Here is a 23080-nt window from a genome sequence, read left to right as displayed (position 1 = left end):
ACTTTGGTATTTTGTATTCTGACTCATTTGATGTTAGTTTGACATGTTATACAGACTCTGATTGGGTGGGAAATTTAGATGATAGAAGATCAATTACAGGTTACGCCTTTAGCATTGGGTCTAGGGTCATCTCTTGGTGCAGCAAGAAGCAGCATATTGTAGCCTTATCCTCAGTAGAAGCAAAATATCAAGCTATGTGTGCAGCAGCATGTGAGGCAGTTTGGTTGCGCAGACTTCTCCAAGATGCAGGAGAAGAACAGACAGAAGCTACGGTTATCAATTACGATAATCAAAGTTCCATCAAACTGGCCTACAATCCTGTGTTTCATAAAAACACTAAGCACATAGACACTCAATTTCATTTTGTCAGGGAAAAGGTGCAGTCCAAAGAGATTTGTGTTGAATATTGTAATTCTTGTGATAATATGGCTGATATATTTACTAAGCCTCTAGGAAGACTGAAGTTTGAGTTGTTTAGGGACACATTAGGTGTGTTTAATAACCCATTCTCCATTAAGGGGGAGTGTTAGAATTAATGGAGATTAGGTGATTCTTGTTACGTAGTTGTTATTCTACTTTTCTTAGTCATTATGTTCCTATCATTCAGGGATATGATTTTTTGTCCCTAACAAATTGTATCTATTTAATATTGGAGTTTAATGTGAAGTTGATGTGGCATATTTGCCTGTAGAAGCTCCCGGTGATCCGCACCTATGAGCTCCTCTTGTGTTGTTTGTCAATTCATATCTTCTGTGTGCAACTGTTGACATATATGTTTACATGCAAGGCCTTTAGTATTATAAATAACAATAAGTTCAATTTATTTGAACTTTGGGTTGTCATACACTATTTTATTATAATTATAATTAAATATATATCTTTTAACTCTAATCAAATTAATTTACTAAAACTATCAATGCACCTCCCAGCTAATAGAATTGACATAAAATATCAATGGACCTCATAGCTAATAGAATTGACATAAAATACTATAGAGTTATCATATAATCAATTTTCAGCTATATAATTAAAAAGAAAGGAAAAAAAGACAAGAAAAGGATATACATATATGTATCACATAAGTAACATTTAAACCAAAGAAACATATTTATCTTTCTTTAAAATAAAATAATAAATAAATATGGTTTTTCAAATAACATATAAATGAGTTCTTATTGTCATTTTCATCAAAATGACAAAAATTACCTTTTAAAATTTATTTTATAAAATTTTATAATTTTTTTTTTTTTTTTCAATTAGGAAAATGAACAAGTTTTTTTAATGCTTAATATATATTTAGTATAGATTTATTTTAATTACAAATTTACTATAGATTAAATTTTTTATAATACTAATATTTTTATAAGACATATTAAAATTTCTATAAATTTCTCAAAATATGAGAAATACTAATATTTTTATATGATATATTAATTTTTTTTTTAAATATAAGATGTTTTTTTTATATATATTTTATTTATTTATTTATTTTTATTTTTATGCATAGCTTACATACATATATAAAAGAAGAGTTTATTGTAAGTATTAAGTTTTTATGTACTAATTCTAAAGTTATGAAATGTTATTGTTGTATAGAGTATATCATGCTTTTATATTTTTATTAATTAAATTTAAATAAATTGCACCTAAAATGCACATTGTCTATGCAATTCCTTCCATAAGCCAAACACCAAATTGGTGTATGAGACCCTCTTTGTCACGCCCCCAATTCTTTTTTCCTTAAATTGGCCGGGTGCGGCACCGCCTAAGTAACCAACATTCTCCATTGTTAGCCTACTTTGCGAACTACGCCTTAACATTCATTATAAACATGAATTATATTATTAATGTGCGGAAACCATTAATAACAACATAATAGAACAGCAATAAGAATACAATCATATGCAAGAGAACTTCTTTTATTATATATGAAGATTTTGTACAATGACCGGGAGCTAGGCTCAACCGGCGTTTACACCCGGGTTGGGCGCCCACCCGTGCAAGAGCGCACGGTGGTCACACCTCAACCTCAACCGAAATACAACAATACAAGTTTCTTTGCTCGAACGGGCAGGCGCGCCCGTGCACACCCGCACAAACCACAACCGAAACTCCTTCACATCACTCGGCGGGCGGGCGCCTTAGTACGCCCTCCACCCGCACCTCCAACCGCCCTCCAACTCTTCGTGCGACCGTGCCTACCGCTCGGCTAGCGGGCGCATCCCTTGCGCCTTGAGCTGCGGCCTTACTCACTCGCACTTCTTGTTAGAGCGATAGAAGATGAGCGAAGGTTGATGGTTCAAATGACCAACTCCTCCACAAGTTTATACTCTTCAATGCGTGGCAGTCATGCCTTCGGCCGACTCTCCCACATATCACCAACCAACGCGCCTTCAATCGATTTGCAACAACATCGTGTGGTCGGCCCGCCCATGGCGCGGGACCGCCCCACCGGTTCACCCACCGTTTTCCATTGTCTCCTTAGTCGGCTCGTGGAGGAGCTCCCCTCGACTAGCCCTATAAACAATGGAGCGCCCATATCATCTGTATCACATGTATTCCATTCTTGGTCGCTCGCCTTGGTTATTTCATGCCTTAGTTGCATCTCGTGGAGGAAGGAGCGCGTGCCCGGTCGTTTATGAACCACAGGACGTTACATCCTCCCCCACGTGAAATCATTGTCGCCCTCGACAATCTAGACTGCCTCAACAGCTTCTTGTCATACTTCTCAATCTTCTTCTTCCATCTCCAAAGTGAGTCCTCCGATTCCCAGCTTTCTTCCTCCGGTGCATTCTTCCATCTGACAAGAAATTCCCTTTTCATGTGGCAACCAATCCCTATAGTTCTGAAGCTCAAAATCTTCTCCAACTCCAATCCTAGCTTGTCCACAATTCCGGCTGGTCCTCTTGGCGGTTCATCTCTCTCTGGATGATCAGCATCAAGTCTGCATCTCTTCAACTGACTCATGTGAAGAACTGGATGCTTCATGTGCATATGGTGCGGAAGCTCCAGCTCGTAAGCAACTTCCCCTATTCTCTTCTTCACCCGGAATGGTCCCTCATACTTCCATGTCAGTTTGCTTGCAGTCCCCTTGGCTGGCTAAAACTGCTCCTCGGTAATCCTGAGAAACACCATATCTCCCACACTGAAGTGTGCATCTCGTCTTCCACGATCAGCCCATTTCTTCATCCTCCTTGCAGCATCGTGCAAGCGTAACCGTGCTAACTCCAAGGTCTCCTCCCAAGCCTTCATGAACTTCTTCGCATGAGGACTCCTCAAGAAGCCTCCCGTCACTACGGTATGTGGTACAACCGGCATCTGTCCATTCACCAACTCAAATGGAATATACCCTGTCGCAGAACTCTTTTGAATATTGTAGCTAAACTGAGCAATATCCAAGAGTTCAGGCCAATTCTTCTGATCAGCCGTCACATAATGTCTCAAGTAGTCCTCCAGCAATGCGTTGATCCTCTCGGTCTGCCCATCTGTCTACGGATGGTAACTCAAACTCATCAACAACTCTGTCCCGACTAGCTTGAACAATGTGGTCCAAAATCTGCCTGTAAAACGTGGATCTCTATTCGACACAATGCTCAATGGCATCCCCCAATACTTCACTATGTTCTTAAAGAACAACTCCGCAGTCCGCTCGGCTCCACAAGGCATCTTTATAGGAACAAAGACGACATACTTGGAAAAACGATCAACCACGACCATAATCCCATTATACCCCTGAACCTGTGGCAACTGAGTGATGAAGTCCATCTAGACACTCATCCATGGCCTCTCAGGAATCGGTAAAGGCTACAACAGTCCTCCTTGTCTCTAAGTATCCGATTTGTCCTGCTGACAAATGATGCACGTATGTACATACTCCTCTACATCCTCCCGCATCTTCTCCCAAAAGAATCCTCTCTCCAACAATGCCAAAGAACGATGCTGCCCTGGGTGGCCAACCCATGGTGAGTCGTGGCACTCCTTCAAAAGGTGCCTCCTGAGTCCAGATGACTTTGGAACATAGAGTCGGTTTCCAAAGAACAAGAACCTGTCCCGTAGAAAGAACTTTCGTGTCTTCCCCTCCTTTATCTGCTTCACTATATTCTGCGCCAAAGTATCGGTTTCAACACTTTCCTTGAGCTTATTCTGCATCTCTTCTGACATCTGAATTCGACTCCTACTCCTCTCTGCCCGGTCTTCACCCTCCAATGCTGCAAGTTGACCCTTCCTGCTAAGGGCATTTGCTAGTGCATTGTGTCTTCCCGGTCTATACTCAATAGTCATGTCGAATTTTGCCAATAAGTCCTTCCAACGAGCTTGCTTCGCAGAAAGCTTCAGTTGTGATGCAAAATAACTTGCTGCAACGTTGTCAGTCTTAACAATAAACGGATTCCCAATCAGGTAATGCCTCCACACATGAAGGCAGTGAATGATTGCATTCATCTCCTTCTCGTGAACCGGATACCTTCGTTCTCTATCCTGCAACTTCCGACTCTCGTACGCCACCGGATGCCCATCCTGCATAAGAACCCCTCCTATGGAAAAATTCGAAGCATCAGTGTGCACCTCAAACGGTCTCTCGAAGTCAAGCAACTTCAGTATCGGTGCTGTAACCATCCTCCTCTTCAAGTTATCAAATTCCTCTTGACATTTGTTCGTCCAACTCCACCTCTTGTCTTTCTTCAATAGGTCTGTCAGTGCCGATGTCACCTTGGAGTACCCCTCTAAAAACTTCCGTTGGTAGTTGGTCATGCCCAAGAACACCCTCATCTCATGGACATTCTTCGGTTCAACCCAGTCCTTGATCGCCTTCACTCTACTCGGCTCCATCCGTCTGTACCCTTGACCAACAATATTCCCAAGGAACGGAATCTCGGTCTGAGCAAACACACACTTAGACTTCTTCAAGAACAACTGATTTGCCCTCAGTGCCTCGAACACCATTGCCAAGTGCTTCTTATGATCCTCCATGTTGTCATTGTACACCACTATATCGTCCAAGTACACTACTACGAACAAATCCAAGTATGGTCGTAGAACATCATTCATCAAAGTGCAAAACGTAGCAGGAGCATTACACAACCCGAATGGCATAACAAGGAACTCAAAGCTACCATACCTTGTTAGTATCATGGTCTTCTTCTCGTCTCCTTCAGCTATCCTCACCTGATAATACCCATGCCTGAAATCCAGCTTGGAAAACACTCGGGCTTTCGCAAGCTTGTCAAAGCAATCAACAGCCAATGGAAAGGGATATCTGTTCCTTACCGTCTACTTGTTCAATGCACGGTAATCACAACACATCTGTAGCTCATTCGAATCCTTCTTCCGCTGGAACAATACCGGAACTCCATAAGGGGACCTTGAAGGTCTAATGAAACCTACATCAGCTAACTCCTTTAGCTGTCGTTTCAATTCCTCCAACTCAGGTCCTGACATCCGATAAGGTGCTTTAGCCGGGGGTTTCTTTCCTGGCTCAAGCTCAATGCTGTGGTCCACTGCACGCCTTGGTGGAAGTTTCTTCGGCAGCTCATTAGGCATCAAATCTGCATATTTGGTCAGCATCTCAGAAATCTCAGCTGGAACAAGCGTCCCCAATCCATCACCTTCGACTCCCTTGAACATCACCGCATATGTCTCCATATGTGACTCCTTCATAGCCTTCTCCAAACTTAGTGCAGAAACATGCTGCACCTTGACTTCCCTCCTTTGCCTATGAGTGGGCAAAGTCCAAGTCTGTGTCTGTCCAACCAGCACCATCTCATCACAGAAGGGGACAACAATAGCCTTGTTTCCCTTCAAGAAATCCTATTCGAGTACCATATCGAAGTCGTTCATCTCCATCACTGTGAAGTCCAACTGACCCTTCCAGTCTTTTATCTGCACAGGCACTTTGTGTGCCAAACCCGTCACTTTAGCTCTCGAGTTCACTGCCTTGCCTTCCACATTCGAGGGGAAGATCATCAGTCCAACCTCTTTTGCCAACCGTGTCATCATGAAGTTATGAGTGGTCCCCGTGTCCACCAGAGCTTGAATGGTCTTGCCATTAACCATCAAGTCCACGAAACCCAGACTGTTCATCCATGATTTCTCCGTAACGTTTCCTTGCATACATGTCTGTTCTCTGCGTTCATCCAGCAACGGCTTCACTCCCTGTGAACCTGCTCTGATACCACCTGTCACAAAGTGCAGGTGTGTATCAGCTTCATCATACACCGGCTTCACTCGTCGTGAACCTGCTCTGATACCACCTGTCACGCCCTCAATTCTTTTTTCCTTGAATTGGCCGGGTGCGGCACCACCTAAGTAACCAACATTCTCCATTGTTAGCCCACTTTGCGAACTACGCCTTAACGTTCATTATAAACATGGATTATATTATTAATGTGCGGAAACCATTAATAACAACATAATAGAACAATAATAAGAATACAGTCATATGCAAGAGAACTTATTTTATTATATATGAAGATTTTGTACAATGACCGGGAGCTAGGCTCAACCAGCGTTTACACCAGGGTTGGGCGCCCACCCGTGCAAGAGCGCACGGTGGTCACACCTCAACCTCAACCGAAATACAACAATACAAGTTTCTTTGCCCGAACAGGCGGGCGTGCCCGTGCACACCCGCACAAACCACAACTGAAACTCCTTCACATCACTCGGCAGGCGGGCGCCTTAGTACGCCCTCCACCCGCACCTCCAACCGCCCTCCAACTCTTCGTGCGACCGTGCCTACCGCACGGCTAGCGGGCACATCCCTTGCGCCTTGAGCTGCGGCCTTACTCACTCGCACTTCTTGTTAGAGTGATAGAAGATGAGCGAAGGTTGATGGTTCGAATGACCAACTCCTCCATGAGTTTATACTCTTCAATGCGTGGCGGTCATGCCTTCGGCCGACTCTCCCACATATCACCAACCAACGCGCCTTCAAACGATTTGCAACAACATCGTGTGCTCGGCTCGCCCATGGCGCGGGACCGCCCCACCGGTTCACCCACCGTTTGCCATCGTCTCCTTAGTTGGCTCGTGGACGAGCTCCCCTCGACTCGCCCTATAAACAATGGAGCGCCCATACCGTCTATATCGCATGTATTCCGTTCTTGGTCGCTCGCCTTGGTTATTTCATGCCTTAGTCGCATCTTGTGGAGGAAGGAGCGCGCGCCCGGTTGTTTACGAACCACAGGACGTTACACTCTTGTTTGTGGGCACGTTGTCTATGCAATCCAAACACCAAATTGGTGTATGAGACCCTCTTGTTTGTGGGCACGTTGTCTTTGCAATCGAAACACCAAATTGGTGTATGAGACCCTCTTGTTTGTGGGCATGTTGCAATCCAAACACCAAATTGGTGTATGAGACCCTCTTGTTTGTGGGCACATTGTCTATGCAATTCCTGCCATAAGGCAGACACCAAATTGGTGTATGGAGACACCAAATTGGTGTATGAGACCCTCTTGTTTGTGGGCACATTATCTACACCAAATTGGTGTATGAGACCCTCTTGTTTGTGGGCACATTATCTACACCAAATTGGTGTATAAGACCCTTTTGTTTGTGAATAAGACCCTCTTGTTTGTGGGTACCGCAGGGAGAAAACACATGCTCTTAACCATTCTGCCCACATTAATCAAAGACTAGAACTTGTCATTTTGACAATTTAAAGTATTTTTCAAATACTAATACTAGTGAGCTGAAGATCAGGTAGATCTCTTTCTTAAAAGAAAAACAAACACAACTATTGGCTTATCTCTTTTGGGGATTCTTTCATCTACAGTGTAATAGTCTACTATCCATAGTACACGCAATGTCATCAACCTCAGATCATTTCACATATATTTTTGCAAGTAAAATAATGGACCATATTTTAACTTACATTTATGTTGAAATAATAATGTAGTCCTATGTAATAATATATTTATAAATGATATAATGTTTATGTTTTCCTACCAAACATATACAATTTCAATTTCAGTGAACTTTGTTATTCCAAAATTGAATTTCATGAAAAGGCAAAAATATAGTCTAATTCTTTTATGTTTTTTTTTTTAATTTTTAATAGAAATTTGGTAACACAATTTTTGATGGTATGATAATTTAATTATAATTTTTAGTTATTTAAATTGCATTTTTAATGTACAAATAAATTTAACTCCAAAAAAATTGAAACTTTTGAATGGTAAAAACTATATAACTTAAATTTACAATTTCAACAAATTCTTACTAAAATTTAGACAAAATTGACTCACAAATATATTCAAAAATAAATAATAAATAAAAACATACATATAACAAATTACACTGAAATAAAATGCACAAATTACAACCTAGAATATAAACTTTGAAAAATATGTTAGGTTTTAAATTTACACATTTAATAACCATTTAAAAATTACTTAATTTTCATATAACAACAAAAAATTAAATCCAATATAATTAAGAATTTTGCTAAAATTGAAACCAGTTTTGTTTTGGGCTTTAATTTATAAAATTAAGAAAATATCTATATCACATATATTCATATTACAAACTTCTTAACTATTTATTCAATTTGTATTAACACTATTTATTAGATTTTATGGTTGATAACCCAGTAACCATTTAATAATTAGTTGATCAATATTTATAAACAATTGAATAATCTTTTTTCTTTTTTAATTTCTTGTTTTCCAATTTTACTTTTCTTTTTTCTAATTTTAGGCTATGGTTTCTGCATACACTTATATAAACTTCCATATTGACAAATCTTCAAAGTCTTTTACTTTAATTTAGATATATTTAAATTAAGCCTCAAGTATGCTGGTATTCACTACTATATAGCTTGTTTTTCACAGATAAAAAAACAATATAAAAGATGAAAAACAATCAACCAAATTAAAAACACACAATACACCACATACACTAACGTAAAAAAAAATGATAACAGAATACCACAGTGCATAAAAAACCAACCTATAGTTGTGTCAGCTGATAAAAATAAAATCATAACACAATGCCACGGTACCAAAAATAACTGACATATAATATGAGTTACTCAACATACTTCCCATGATCATTTTTATATAAAAAACACAAAGGTCAACATTTTTAAAAAGGCCTGAACTAACGTGCACAAAAGCAACATAGACGAAGAACTGACACGACCGTTGAGCACTAGACAACTACCATCTGCTGCCTGTTCGCACCCATCAGAGATTACATTTTGTTTTTCAATAAATTGATTGATGAATTTGATTTGAAATTTTGTAAAAAATTATTAATAAAAGCCGAAACATAAAACAATTCTACAAGGCCACAGGCCTACTTTTTTTCAGGTATGCTCACAGGATTTAGTAAAGTTTAATCATATAAAATCAGGGATCAGGGTTGGGTTGGAGTTTTCAAACAAGACACCGTCAAATTTAAAAGTTTTCACACCTCCACATACCATCTTTAAAGTTTAAAAAAACGATCTTAACAGGCTTTCAAAATTTGCAAATCACCCATGACCCCCATCAAATTCCATCCCTGCGCGTGACCGTACCGTTCATCTATTTATTTATTCGGAAAAAGTGGTAACAGAAGACTGACTTTGTTTTTGAATGTGGTTGACAGAGTGGATCAGTATTGTGTGGAGGCATTTGCATCCGTGAAGATGGTAGACCACCACCTCAATTCCCAAATAACATAAACTTCAGGGGTGTACGTCTTCTGGTTGTTGAACATCCCGCCGACTCGTCGTGGTTTCCCTGTTCGGCCATCTACGGGGATTTGGTATGGCTTCGTTGGCGTAATTCTCGATTCATCTCCCTTTCTCGTACCATTTCACTAAGAAGTTTAAGAGTTTTGGAACTTCAGACTCCTAAAGCTGGCCTCCTCGAAGAGTTCTTTATGTGCAATGATGAGGTAAGTAACTAAAAACATTTATAGAAGTATTTGTTCCACGCTCTCGTTAGATCATGTAGTCAGTTCGTTGTCGGGAATTTCTGGTTATTCCAAACAAAATACAGTGGAAAAATCCTAAAAAAATATGAACAGAGAGTAGTTTTTGGAATCTCTGATAATTCAAAAACAAAAGAACAGAGCATAAAATAATACTCTACTTTGCCACAGGATCAAAAACTGATCGAAATAATACTCTGTTTTAATATAACGAAAACAGAAAAAAAATAAATCGCTTTGCTGTAACTGGTGTTGCAGCAACGTAAAATTTTTAGTTGTTGTTCGTGGTGTTGCAGCGACGTAATTTTTTTGACATCAAGTATTTTTCGACTTATGGTGTAACAGCGACGGTGATTTGACGTCGACACTATTTTTTGTGTAACAGAAATGGTGATTTTAAGTCAACACTATTTTTGACTTTTGGTGTAACAGCAACGGTGATTTTTGACGTCAAGCCTATTTTTGACTTACGGTGTAACAACAACACAAAAAAAACTTCTATTTATAAACGATAAACTAACTGATAAAAATAAGTCTTCCTCACATAGAGGGATCTTCACAAAAGATTATGCTAAAGAACATCTTTCTCTTGACAGAGGGATTACAACAGGAACGCTTCAGTTCCACAAACCAGCTATCTCAGAAAATTACAATTTTAGCACTGCTGTGCAATACAAAAAAAACTCTCAATCTATTTCCTCTGTTTTCTACTTCTATTTCTATTTCTATGTTTTCTACACTGTTGTGTCTGCATTTTATAGTGTGGGAAATGGTCATCACCGCTTTAACTTGCTGATGAAGTCTCTGCTGTACTCTGTTGTTCATAATGAACAAAATCTGATCTTTTGTTGTATTTCTTGAGTCGGTGGTGATGAAATCTATGGCTGATAAATGCTGTGTCGGCTCGAGGCTGGTTCTTTTCTCTTTCAGCCATTCTGCTCATTAATATGGTTGTTGAGAAGTAATGGTGTAGTGCTGGATCTGATCTTTCCTCCTTCTGGAAACACAAAAATAATTAAAGAGTGAAAAGATGGTAATGGCGGTGACTTAAAAGATCGGGAATAAATGTGGGGCGCTGGATTAGGACAAATAAGTAAAGTAGCTGCTGCTGTTCTGTTCACTGCAGTTGAAATTATAATTTCAACACTCCCCTTTAATTTCAATTGTTGGGTTATCAGTCATACCCAGAAGTTTCCTTAAAAACTCAAAACTTTTCTGGTCCAATGGCTTTGTCAGAATATCCGCAACCTGTTCCTGAGTCCTGCAGTGTTGTAAAACGATTTCTCCATTGTTCACCAATTCTCTGATGTAGTGAAACTTTGTGTCTATGTGTTTTGTTCTCTTGTGGAATACAGAGTTCTTGGATAATGCAATAGCTGAGCTATTGTCACAAAAAATAACTGTTGCTGTTGCCTACTCCTGGCATAGACTTCTCAACATTCTCCTCATCCAAACTACTTGACACGCTGCTGCTGTAGCTGCCACATACTCTGCTTCTGCTGTAGACAATGCCACAATTGGCTGTTTCTTGGAAGCCCATGAAATGGCTCCTGAACCTATGTGAAAAATGTAACCAGATGTGCTTTTCCGGTCATCTACACTTCCAGCCCAATCACTATCTGTGTATCCAACTAAATCTGAACGTTCTGAAACAGTATAAAATATCTCATACTTTTTTGTACCTTTAACATACCTCAGAATTCTCTTTGCTGCCTACCAATGTGTTTCTTTTGGCTTCTCCATGAATCTGGAAATTAAACTAACAACATACATTATGTCTGGCCTAGTTGCAGTTAAATACATAAGGCTGCCAACTATGCTCTTGTACACGCTAGGGTCAAAATCCTTACTGTTGTCCTCTTTGCTGAGTTTTAATCCCATCACTATGGGAGTGTTTGCTGCCTTGCTGTCCTGCATGTTAAATCTACTCAACACTTCATTTACATATTTTGCCTGTGAAAAAAAAATTTCCATTTTTATTCTGATCTACTTCTATTCTTAAGAAGTATCTCAGCAAACCCATGTCAGTCATCTCAAATTCTTCTTTCATGACTGATTTGAAATTTTCAATGAGGTAGTCATCATTACTTGTAAAAATCACATCGTCAACATATAACACAACAATTAAAATTTTACCGTCATTTTCTTTGATGTAAACAGTGGGTTCTCCCTCACACTTCTCAAATCCGTTCTCCAGTAGATATGAATCTATCCTACTGTACCACGCTCTTGGCGCTTGCTTCAGCCCATAAAGAGCTTTCTTCAATATGCAAACTTTGTGCTCTTGGCCTTTCTTCTCATAGCCTAGAGGTTGCTCAATGTAAACCTCTTCCATTAACACTTCATTCAAGAATGCTGACGTCACATCCATTTGGTAAACATTCCATTTGTTTTGTGCTGCTATGGACAGCACTGCTCTCACGGTTTCCATTCTTGCAACCGGAGCGAAAGTCTCCTCATACTCTCTTCCATACTGCTGCTTGTATCCCTTGACAACAAGTCTTGCCTTGTGCCTTTCTATCTTGCCTTCAGCATTACTCTTGGTCTTGTAGACCCATTTAACTCCAATGACTTCTGTACCTTTTGGTAACTCAACTAAATCCCATGTCTTATTTCTTTCTATGGCATTCATCTCCTCATCCATAGCTTCTATCCATTTCTTATCTTTATTTGCTTCTTCGAAATGAATAGGGTCATCAACATGACAATATAAAGCAAACAAAGAATTCATTCCTTCATCATAAATATCACTTAAATTTCTGAATTTCTTACCTCTTTCATTCGGTGTGCAAGTGCTTGTAGATGCACTTGAATTTCCTCCTTGTGGTGTGCTTGGAGAAGCACTCTCATTTCTCCTCAAGGGTGTCTCTTGCTGTTCTGGTGTTGATGCTGCTGTTTGAGGATGTGTTTCAGCCAACTTATCATCTTCATCATTATGAGACAAACAATTTTTAACATTCACTGTTTTCTCTATGCTTCCATCCGAAGCTTCCTCATCAATAAATTGAACATCTCTGCTCACAAAAAACTTCTTGGTGGATGGGATATACAACCTGTAAGCTTTGGATTCCTCACTGTATCCAATGAAAATACATTTCTCCCCTTTGCTGTCCAATTTCTTCCTTAGCTGATCTGGAATGTGTGCATAAGCCACACAACCAAAAACTTTCATGTGGGTGACTCCTTGCTTTCTCCCACTCCATGCTTCTTCTGGCACTTTATTCATTACTACTTTTGTAGGAAACCTATTCAAAATATATACTGCGCAGTGTACAGCTTCAGCCCAATAATCATTTGGCAAATGCTTTGCCTTCAACATGCTCCTCGCCATATCCATGATTGTTCTGTTTTTCCTTTCAGCAACTCCATTTTACTGCGGGGTGTACCTTGCTGTAAATTGCTTATGAATTCCATTTTCTCTGCAAAAACGTAAAAATTCTTTGGAAATATACTCACCTCCTCTGTCAGTTCTCAAAACCTTGATACGCAGCCCACTTTGATTTTCTATAAGTGCTTTGAAATTTTGAAAATTTTCAAACACTTCACTCTTATTCTTCAGAAAATAAACCAAAGTTTTTCTGGTAAAGTCATCAATAAATGTTAGAAAATATTGGCTGCCTGCAAGTGATGGAGCTTGCATCGGTCCACATAAATCTGAGTGGATAATTTCTAAGGGTGCTTTTGCCCTTATGCTTTTTCCGGTTGGAAAACTTTCTCTGTGTTGTTTCCCCAATATATAACCTTCACAAAGGCTGTCTGGTTTTTCTATCAATGGTAATCCTCTTACTATTCCTTTTCTACTCAATAAATTAAGACCTCCAAAGTTGAGATGTCCAAATCTCAAATGCCACAACCAATTTTCATCCTTTGGTATGCTTTGGAGAGCCTCTTGTGTCACTGCTGCAATTACTTCTTTATTTTTCAAATCTGCCTTTATTCTGAGAGGGAACATCCTATTCCTTGTCATCTTCACTTTAGCAATACAACGTTTGCTGGGTAATCTATCCATGATGGTGCATACATCATTCTCAAAGAAAACATTGTAACCCTTCTGAACAAGCTGTCCAATACTCAAGAGGTTACACTTCATTCCGGGAACATAATAAACATCTTCTATGGTTTTCTTTTCACCTTTCTTTGTAAATATTTTAACTTCTCCTTTTCCCATAGCATAAATTTTACTATCAGTCCCAAGGGTGACTTGTGACTGCACACTCTGATCTAAAGCAAAAAACAGGGCTAAGTTTCCTGTCATATGGTTGCTGCAACCAGAATCTAGAAACCATATATCCTCACTATTGTTTCAGCCATATTACAAACTAACAACACATTATCTTGACTGATATTTTCTCTAGTGATATTTGCACTAGATCTATTACTCATATCATGCTGCTTCTTCCTACATTCATTTGCATAGTGCCCATATTTTTTACAATAATAACATTGGACATTGGATTTTTCATACCTTTGTCCTTGAGCATGATGTTGTCCACTTTGCTGGCTGCTGCCATGGCCTTGGTTCTGATTTGAATTGTTGCCTCTTCCTTGAATGTTTGCTGAACTATTTCTTCCACCTCTGTATTGGCTTCTGCCTCTTCCTCTCTTGTTTCCTCTGCCTTGACCTCTTCCTCTTCCAAATAACATCTGGGTCTTGAAAGCTTGCTCTAGAGATAAGTTTTCATTTCTACTCAACCTCTGCTCATGTGTTATCAGTGATGCATGAAGTTCATCAACTGAAAAATTTGAGAGATCCTTTGTCTCTTTTATTGTGGTGACAATCACATCAAACTTTGAGGGTAGGAACCTCAATAGTTTCTCCACAATCCTCCTTTCTTCAAGAGTTTATCCATGAGACCTTATCTGTGTGACCAAACCAATTGCTTGTGTGAAGAATGAGTCAATATTGTCTGACTCCTTCATACGCAGGTTCTCAAAATATTTCCTCAACAACTGTAGTTTTGCTGTCTTCACTCTCTCCATACCTTGATAGGCTATCTTGAGAGTTTGCCATGTTTCCCTGGATGTCTTGGCTGCTGCTATCCTTGGAAACACACTCTCATGCACTGCTTGATATAAGAATACAAGGGATTTTGAGTCCTTTTTCTTATTGCGCTTCAACAACTCTTTCTCTGCTTGAGTTAATCCAATAAACTCTTCTTTATTTGCTGGCTCTTCAAATCCATATTCAACAAGTTCCCATAAATCTTGTGAGACAAATAGGGCTCTCATGGTTATTGCCCAGTAGTCATAGTTTTTCCCATTGAACTGTGGGAGCTGAGTATTAAAGATACCCACATTGGTGCTGGCCATTCTTTCAATACTTGACTGTGTAAAAAAAAACACTTAATTGTCTTCAACAGCTACAAAAACTAAATTGAAAAATACCTTGACAACGTTTTCATTCTGTTGGATAATTTGTTGCAGCAAGAAATCTTCTTTCAGCTTCTTTGATGTCTTCAAAGAGCCTGGACAAGCTCTGATACCATGTCGGGAATTTCTGGTTATTCCAAACAAAATACAGTGGAAAAATCCTCTGTTACCACTGTTGGGAATTTTCTGATAAATTCCGAAACAACAAAAAAAATATGAACAGAGAGTAATACTTTGTTTTCAGAATCTCTGATAATTCAAAAACAAAAGAACAGAGCATAAAATAATACTCTACTTTGCCACAGGATAAAAAACTGATCAAAATAATACTCTGTTTTAATATAGCGAAAACAGAAAAAAAATAAAATTGCTTTGCTGTAACTGGTGTTGCAGCAACGTAAAATTTTTAGTTGTTGTTCGTGGTGTTGCAGCAACGTAATTTTTTTGACGTCAAGTATTTTTCGACTTACGGTGTAACAACAACGGTGATTTGACGTCAACACTACTTTTGGTGTAACAGCAACGGTGATTTTAAGTCAACACTATTTTTGACTTTTGGTGTAACAACAATGGTGATTTTTGACGTCAAGCCTATTTTTGACTTATGGTATAACAACAAAACAAAAAAAACTTCTATTTATAAATGATAAACTAACTGATAAAAATAAGTCTTCCTCACATAGAGGGATTTTCACAAAAGATTATGCTAAAGAGCATCTTCCTCTTGACAGAGGGATTACAGCAGGAACGCTTCAGTTCCACAAACTAGCTATCTCAGAAAATTACAATTTCAGCACTGCTGTGCAATACAAAAAAAACTCTCAATCTATTTCCTCTGTTTTCTACTTCTACTTCTATTTCTATGTTTTCTACACTGCTGTGTCTGCATTTTATAGTGTGGGAAAGGGTCATCACCGCTTTAACTTGCTGATGAAGTCTCTGTTGTACTATGTTGCTCATAATGAACAAAATCTGATCTTTTGTTGTATTTCTTGAGTCGGTGGTGGTGAAATCTATGGCTGATAAATGCCGCGTCGGCTCGAGGCTGGTTCTTTTCTCTTTCAGCCATTCTACTCATTAATATGGTTGTTGAGAAGTAATGGTGTAGCACTCGATCTGATCTTTCCTCCTTCTGGAAACACAAAAATAATTAAAGAGTGAAAAGATGGTAATGGCGGTGATTTAAAAGATCGGGAATAAATGTGGGGCGCCGGATCAGGACAAATAAGTAAAGTAGCTGCTGTTGTTCTGTTCACTGCAGTTGAAATTATAATTTCAACATTCGTCATGTTTCAATGATTTTGTGCATCCGTGATGGTAACATTCATGCACTCAATTAATTAACTAATCATCGTTGTTGCAGATACCTTTGGAATTGCGTGAGGTCAACATTGATGTGACGGAAGAGGGCGCATCTTCAAGTACTTCCAGCAGCGCCCAGCCAGTTGATCTTCAACATTCGTCGAAATCATTTGATGGAAAAAGCGTCGTGCCATATTTTTCCCGTTTTCTTCAATCGATAGGCAGTTTGATGAAAAACTTGAATAAGATAGTGTTGAAAGGTGTCATAGTTGCACAGTCACTCCCTTTTGACTTCTCGGAACTTAAAAACCTAAGACATCTAGATCTATCTGGCTCTACTAATCTAACCACATTGCCCAATTCCTTCTCTCAATTATTGCAACTTCAACATTTGGCATTGCGAGGCTGCATTAATCTATCCATCCCAATGGATATTTTGGGAGAAATTTCCACACTGGAGCATATCGACTTCAAAGGCTGTGCTCAATTGGTATACTTGCCACAAGGAATCACCTCTCAGAGGCGTTTACGATACTTGAATTTACTACATACTCGTTTACGAGAATTTCCCTTGAACTTAGAACCACTAGAGGAGTTAGAACAACTAAGACTAGGAAGCGCAAGCTTGACAGAGCTACCATATTCTGTGGCCTATTTTGTGCACTTGAAAGAGTTGATTCTGGTCGAATGCTTCAGATTAAAGCATATCAGCACACCTATTGAACAGCTAACATGTTTGGAAAGGTTGGAAATATATGGCTCCAACGTGCCCATTTTACCAGCAGGAATTGCACGGCTGAAACATCTGAAAGTTTTGACTATATACAGTTGTCCAATAAAAAATTTTGCCTTGGATAACAATGTCTGCATGGATGCTTTAACAGATTTGTCTTTGTTACACACATCCATATCCGATATAACCATTCCTGCCGGTGCTTGCCCTAGGCTGGAAATTGTTGATCTTTCATGTAACCCTCAGCTGAGTCAGGTTCAAGTCTTCCAATCAACCCTTGTAAAACTAAATCTGGATTGTTGCTCCAATCTGTCTTCTTTAACACTTGTACGCCTTAAATTTCTCAGCATAAATGGATGTGGCGTCGTCAGCCTGAATGTTGAAGATTGGAGATCATTGGAGGAGATTATGGCGGAGAGATGTTGGCTATTGCGGATGAGAGACGAAGCATGGAATCAGTTGGAACGGCTAAATTTTTTCAGCTTTTCAAATAAATTTCTTTTCAGTGCTGTGCGTACCTCTTAAAATTATGGAATCTTCTTTTTTACGAAAATTATTTATATAATTTTTTTTACCAATGGTTTTTAGTGTGATTTTTTGGAAGTTTTTTTTGGATTTTTTATTTATTTTTTCTAAAATTTAATAGAAATTTATTGAAATCACAAGTTTGATGGTAACTTTGCACAATTTAAATGCCACAAATTTTTTTCAGTGTGCTGAATCCATATATACAATAAAAAAAACCAATTTAAATAACATAAATCAAGATTTCACCTTAATTTTTTCAACGAATTAAAACACTCACAAATCTAAAACATGACAATAAACACACTTCTTTTTCTTTATGAAAAAAACATGTTTACAATATTTTCTTGGGGGAGCTGTAGCTAATAATTTTAAATATACACATTTCCATTGTGATGAAGAACATGCTCATCACATGCTTATGTATGCAAGGGATAAGCGGGAGGAACATCGACAAGGCTGTATATGCAATGGTAATAATTTTATTTTATTTTATTATTATTTTCTTTAATTTAATTTTCAAATAGATTTTTTTTTTTTTTCAAATAGAATTTAGTTGTGCAGTATTTAGTTTGAATGGGGTTAGTTTTTATTAACATTTAGCTTGAAATTTAGTATTTAGTTTGAGTGGGGTTAGTTTTTATTTGCTTTTAGTTTGAATTTTTGTATGGGGATAACAATGGAAGTTATCTGGGAAATTAAACTATTTTAAAATGTGAATTGAATTTGATGATAATATTTTTATTATAGTTAAATTATTTTTTTATAATACCTAAATTTGATAATAACATTTTACTGTAAGCAAATTGTTTTTTTACTATATATAAAATAATAATAATAAATTTATTTGAAATTTATTTTTATGGTTAAATATGAATACTTTTATATTATTAAAATTAAATTAGGGACATAAAATTGTATGGTGAAATTTGTACAGGAGTTCGAGAAATTGCTGAACAGTTTTCATGATGTCACAGTGCTGGAGGTCCCTCCTACAGCCACACCTGCATCTCCGATGTTGATAAAGAATGTACAATTACACAGAGCAATATTGATGTGCTTTCTTACAGTGGAGACAGGTCCGTCCATAGAGTGGAACAAATTTAAGGTAAGATTTGAAGCCTACAATAGTGGTTCTCAATATGAGGTGTTTGAAACCGGCCGTGGAGACGGAGGCGGAGGATTGTGGTTACACATGTATATGTGGACACACGATTGGAAATCATTTAAAGATGAAGACCATGTGTACAACAATGTGAGTATTTACAAAGAGGACAAAATCGATGTAGAGGGTGGGGAAAGGGGATGGATACTCACATTTGCAAGTGGAGACCATATCTTAAATGTTTGTAAACGAGTAATGAAACACCTATGATGATAATGAAATGCCTATTTTATTGAAATTTGAAAATGTAAGTATTTTTTTTTTTTTCAGAGAGAAAATCATCATAGATTATATTAAGAAAATATAATATTCTGAATACATTACAAAGAGACCATCCAAATCCTGAAAAAGAGTTTAGGAAAGTAAGCGGCAGATAAATAGAAAAACCATAAAGCAGAAAACTTTGTCAGTCCAAATTACTTATAGATTTTTAATTTTGGAAACCAAAAAAAAACATATTCCATAATGCATAGAGATAATATAAAAAATGTTGACTCCCACAAAAAGCAGAGATCATGAAGGCCAGATAACCTATTTAAAGAAACCATAGACCAAAGTCATCCAGAAAGGTCGAGATATGCCGATATGTGAAACAGAATGGAGGCAAGGGGCGCCCTGGAATCTTGAAAGATTTGAGCGTTCCTCCATTTCCATAAAAACCAGCAGGCAAGGATAAATAAGGTTCGCCAAGATGAACACTGTTCACTCCACCATTTGAAACCATCCTGTACAGAGGAGAAAACCCGGTAAGGAAAACCATAAGACAAAGACAGTTCATACCAGATATGAGTAGTTGAAGCGCATTGGAAGAACATATGAGCGTTAGTTTCAGCCGCAAACTGACACATGGAACATCTGCCCGGACCCTGCCAACCCTTCTTTTGAAGGACCTCCCATGTAAGATTCCTGTTTGAAAAAACCAGCCATGAAAATAGAATCATTTTGAGAGGACATGTCGCCTTCCAAAGCCTGGGTGGAAAGATCGGATCGGAGTAAGACGTAAGGCCTGTTGACATTGCTGTATATAAATCCTTAACACGTAAAGGCTGAGAAGAATTCTGTAGAGACCATGCCAGAACGTCCTTTGAACCAGATCGATGGATCCCCTTGCTGATAAGGTTCTGAGCAACAGACAACCATAAGGGCCGCAAAGATAGAGGCAAAGATAAATCCTCCCCGTCCTTCCATACTGGAGATGAGAAGGACCAAGATTTTATCAGCTTGTCCCACGTAAATATGCCCTTTGAGTGGAAAAAGGAGATCAGTCTAGGGGAGAGCAATGAATCCAAACCATTTACAATTGAATCGAAACCGATGAAGATGCTTGAGCCCAAGAAAATTCTCCACCGTAAATTTCCCATGAAGAAAGACTGAATTTTCCTGAAACTTTGCCAGATAGCTGATCCTCTTTTAATGCCCAGAGATTTCCTCCTGTACCAGAATACCATGCTTCTACCTTTTAGATATTTTCTATTGATGACTTTGCTCCACGGACCCTCACCATAAATGCCTCTATGAAGAGATTTACATAGGAGGGCTTTCCCAAAAGTCCTCATGTGCATAAGACCCCAGCCTCCCGCCTTCTTCGATTTTGTGATAAAATCCATCTTTACTAAGTGAATCTTGGTCTGATAAGATCTTCCTCCCCATAAAAAATTGGCAGCTAAAGAACACATTTTGTTTATAACAGGAGCAGGGAGAAGATATAGGTGGGCCCAATAAACCACCAATTGAGATAGAACCGCCTGTACCAAGATGTACCTCCCCGCCAAAGATAGGAATCTCGTCTCCCATCCTGATATTTTTTTGTAGAAGCGATCTATCAACCATTGCCAATCCTGTTTGTGATTTCCTTTTGCTTTCAGGATAAAACCCAAATATTTAAAGCCTTCCTTAATCGATGCCTGGTTAATGCCGAACAGGGCTGCAATCCATTGAACTGTCTCCAGAAATGAGTTGTAATTTTGGAGAATTTAAATAATACTTTTAAATATATGAATTTTTATTTTTTTATTTTTATTTTTATGTTTTTTCCCTTTCCGCAAGTTTTTTAAAACAATTATATTTTCCCTGAATAATTTAAACTTTTATATTATTTTTTTAATAATTTAAATTTATAATTGATAAATTTAATAATAATAATAATAAGTCAAGTATAAAATTAGTACAATTACATTATTGAATATGGTTAAGGGTTTTTTTTAATTGGGAAGGTGTATTGAGTTCATATCAGTAGGGAGTTTATTAAATTGGGAAGGTGTATTAGGTTCATATTAGTAGGGAGTCATTAAATTGGGAAGGTGTATTGGGTTCATATTGGTAGCGAGTTAAATAATGTGATTTTTAGAGATATTTCCTAATATGTAGTCAAATTAAGGGTATTGTTTAGTATGTCACAAAAATACATGATATGTCAAAGGTTCATGCAACTATTGCAACTATTGCAGTAGAGTTAAAACACACTCGTACAATATGTCAGAGTTAAAACACACCCATGATATGTCAGAGGTTTGAACTCATTCGTGCAACTATTGCAGTAGAGTTAAAACACACCTGTCCTTCTGGGGAGTACAAGCCACTAGGGGTTATTCATAAGAGAACTCGAGATGTTTCGATCTCCTCTTAATTGTTGTTTTTTTCCTTTTCAACATCTATAAGAGATGATGTGAGGATGGAGAGGGAGCCATGACTTCCAAAATAGGCAAAGCCAGTAAAGGTCTCATAAAAAATAAGAAAGTTTTTGTTTGGGGAGGACGTCTTCTAGGATCGTGTGGTAGGCATGAAAAAATAACTCACATTGATTGATTGGATTTTTCGAAGATTGATGGGCCAAAAATGCAGAGATGGGTGGAGAGAGGATGGGCACCAATACTGACCTATAAACCAAAAGTTAGTATTCTCATGGATGATTGGTTTAGCATTCATTTTTTGTATGAGGAGAATGCAATACAAATCCTCAAGTCCCCATGGGTGGTAGGTCATATTTTCCTTAATCTGAGCCATTGGCTTATAGGATTTAATCTGTTGTCGACAATTCTGAGTCAGACGATGATTTGGGTTAAACTCACTAGGTTGTCCCTCAAACTCAACACAAGGAAGGTATTGAAAGATATTAGAGATACGATTTGACGTTTTCTACTCGTGGATAAAGCTGGTTTAGTAGCGATGGACAAACAAGTGGCTTGGGTATTGTAGGAACTAAAATTCACCGAGGGATTGCCAACAGAATTGGACCTTGTATGGGGATGACTATTCACTAGAAAAGAATTTACTATTGGGGAATACCATTTAGGTGTTTGATATGCCATAAAACGAGTCATGTATTGGCCAAATTCCTTGGGAATTTTAGGGTTGATGGGAAGCATAGAGAACAAGATGATGTTAAGCAGTGGGAAAGTGATCTAGGAAACTCTCCTTTCATTACTAAGATTTCGTTGGGGAGGCACCAGACTCCATCCAAATCTCAAGAAATGAATTTGATTCTTCCCATTTCCCCTCAACATTGTCCTTTATATGATCCAAGTCAGATTGAGTTCTTGGAGGCCCCAAAGGGAAAGGTATGAACTAAGACTCGAGGCATAAATCATGAACGACTAAACCTAAGGCTTTGTTCTAGGTGAGAGAAACATGCTCCCTATTATAAAACATTATCCAAATTAGGTGACAGGTAGGTTTCCATAATACATTCCATCCCAGATTTGGAGGGGGTTGGGGGGCGCCAACCCTCCTAGTGATCCTGCCCCCCCGGCATGGCATCAGTTCTTCCTACTTGTGATGTCCTTGTTATTGGGACATTTTCCTCGACAAACTCTATAGGGAGTGATCTGGACTTCTTGGCTCAAAACCCCAACTAATTCCTCTGACCATTCCCAAAGATGTTGGCTCATGCACTAGCTTATCTCTTAGCTTGGGCTCGATGAGGAATGTGACCATTCGAAAGCCCAGGAAGGGAAGAGGAAGATCCAAGAAGGTTACTCGTAATATGGTGGAATAGGCTCCGTATTTTTCTAAAGGCACGAACCTACATGACATTGTTATTTATAATGGTATTGTTTCTAGAGTGCTTA

General features: G+C 38.3%; 1 long non-coding RNA gene across 1 annotated transcript in view; it reads left to right on the top strand.

Moving 5' to 3' along the window:
• LOC149244772 (uncharacterized) overlaps window positions 1-19060 on the top strand; it is a 148572-nt gene extending 129512 nt beyond the window's left edge. Inside the window, exon 2 of the long non-coding RNA XR_016245849.1 lies at window positions 18786-19060. This is a non-coding gene — a long non-coding RNA (uncharacterized LOC149244772). The remainder of the gene's footprint in view (window positions 1-18785) is intronic.
• The last annotated feature ends 4020 nt before the right edge of the window (window positions 19061-23080 follow it).

Source organism: Pinus tabuliformis, chromosome 8 (genome assembly GCF_031772625.1).
Source record: "Pinus tabuliformis cultivar Carrire ecotype Pingquan chromosome 8, CPIR1, whole genome shotgun sequence".
Classification (NCBI taxonomy): Eukaryota; Viridiplantae; Streptophyta; class Pinopsida; order Pinales; family Pinaceae; genus Pinus; species Pinus tabuliformis.
This window is presented reverse-complemented; position numbering and strand designations above follow the sequence as displayed.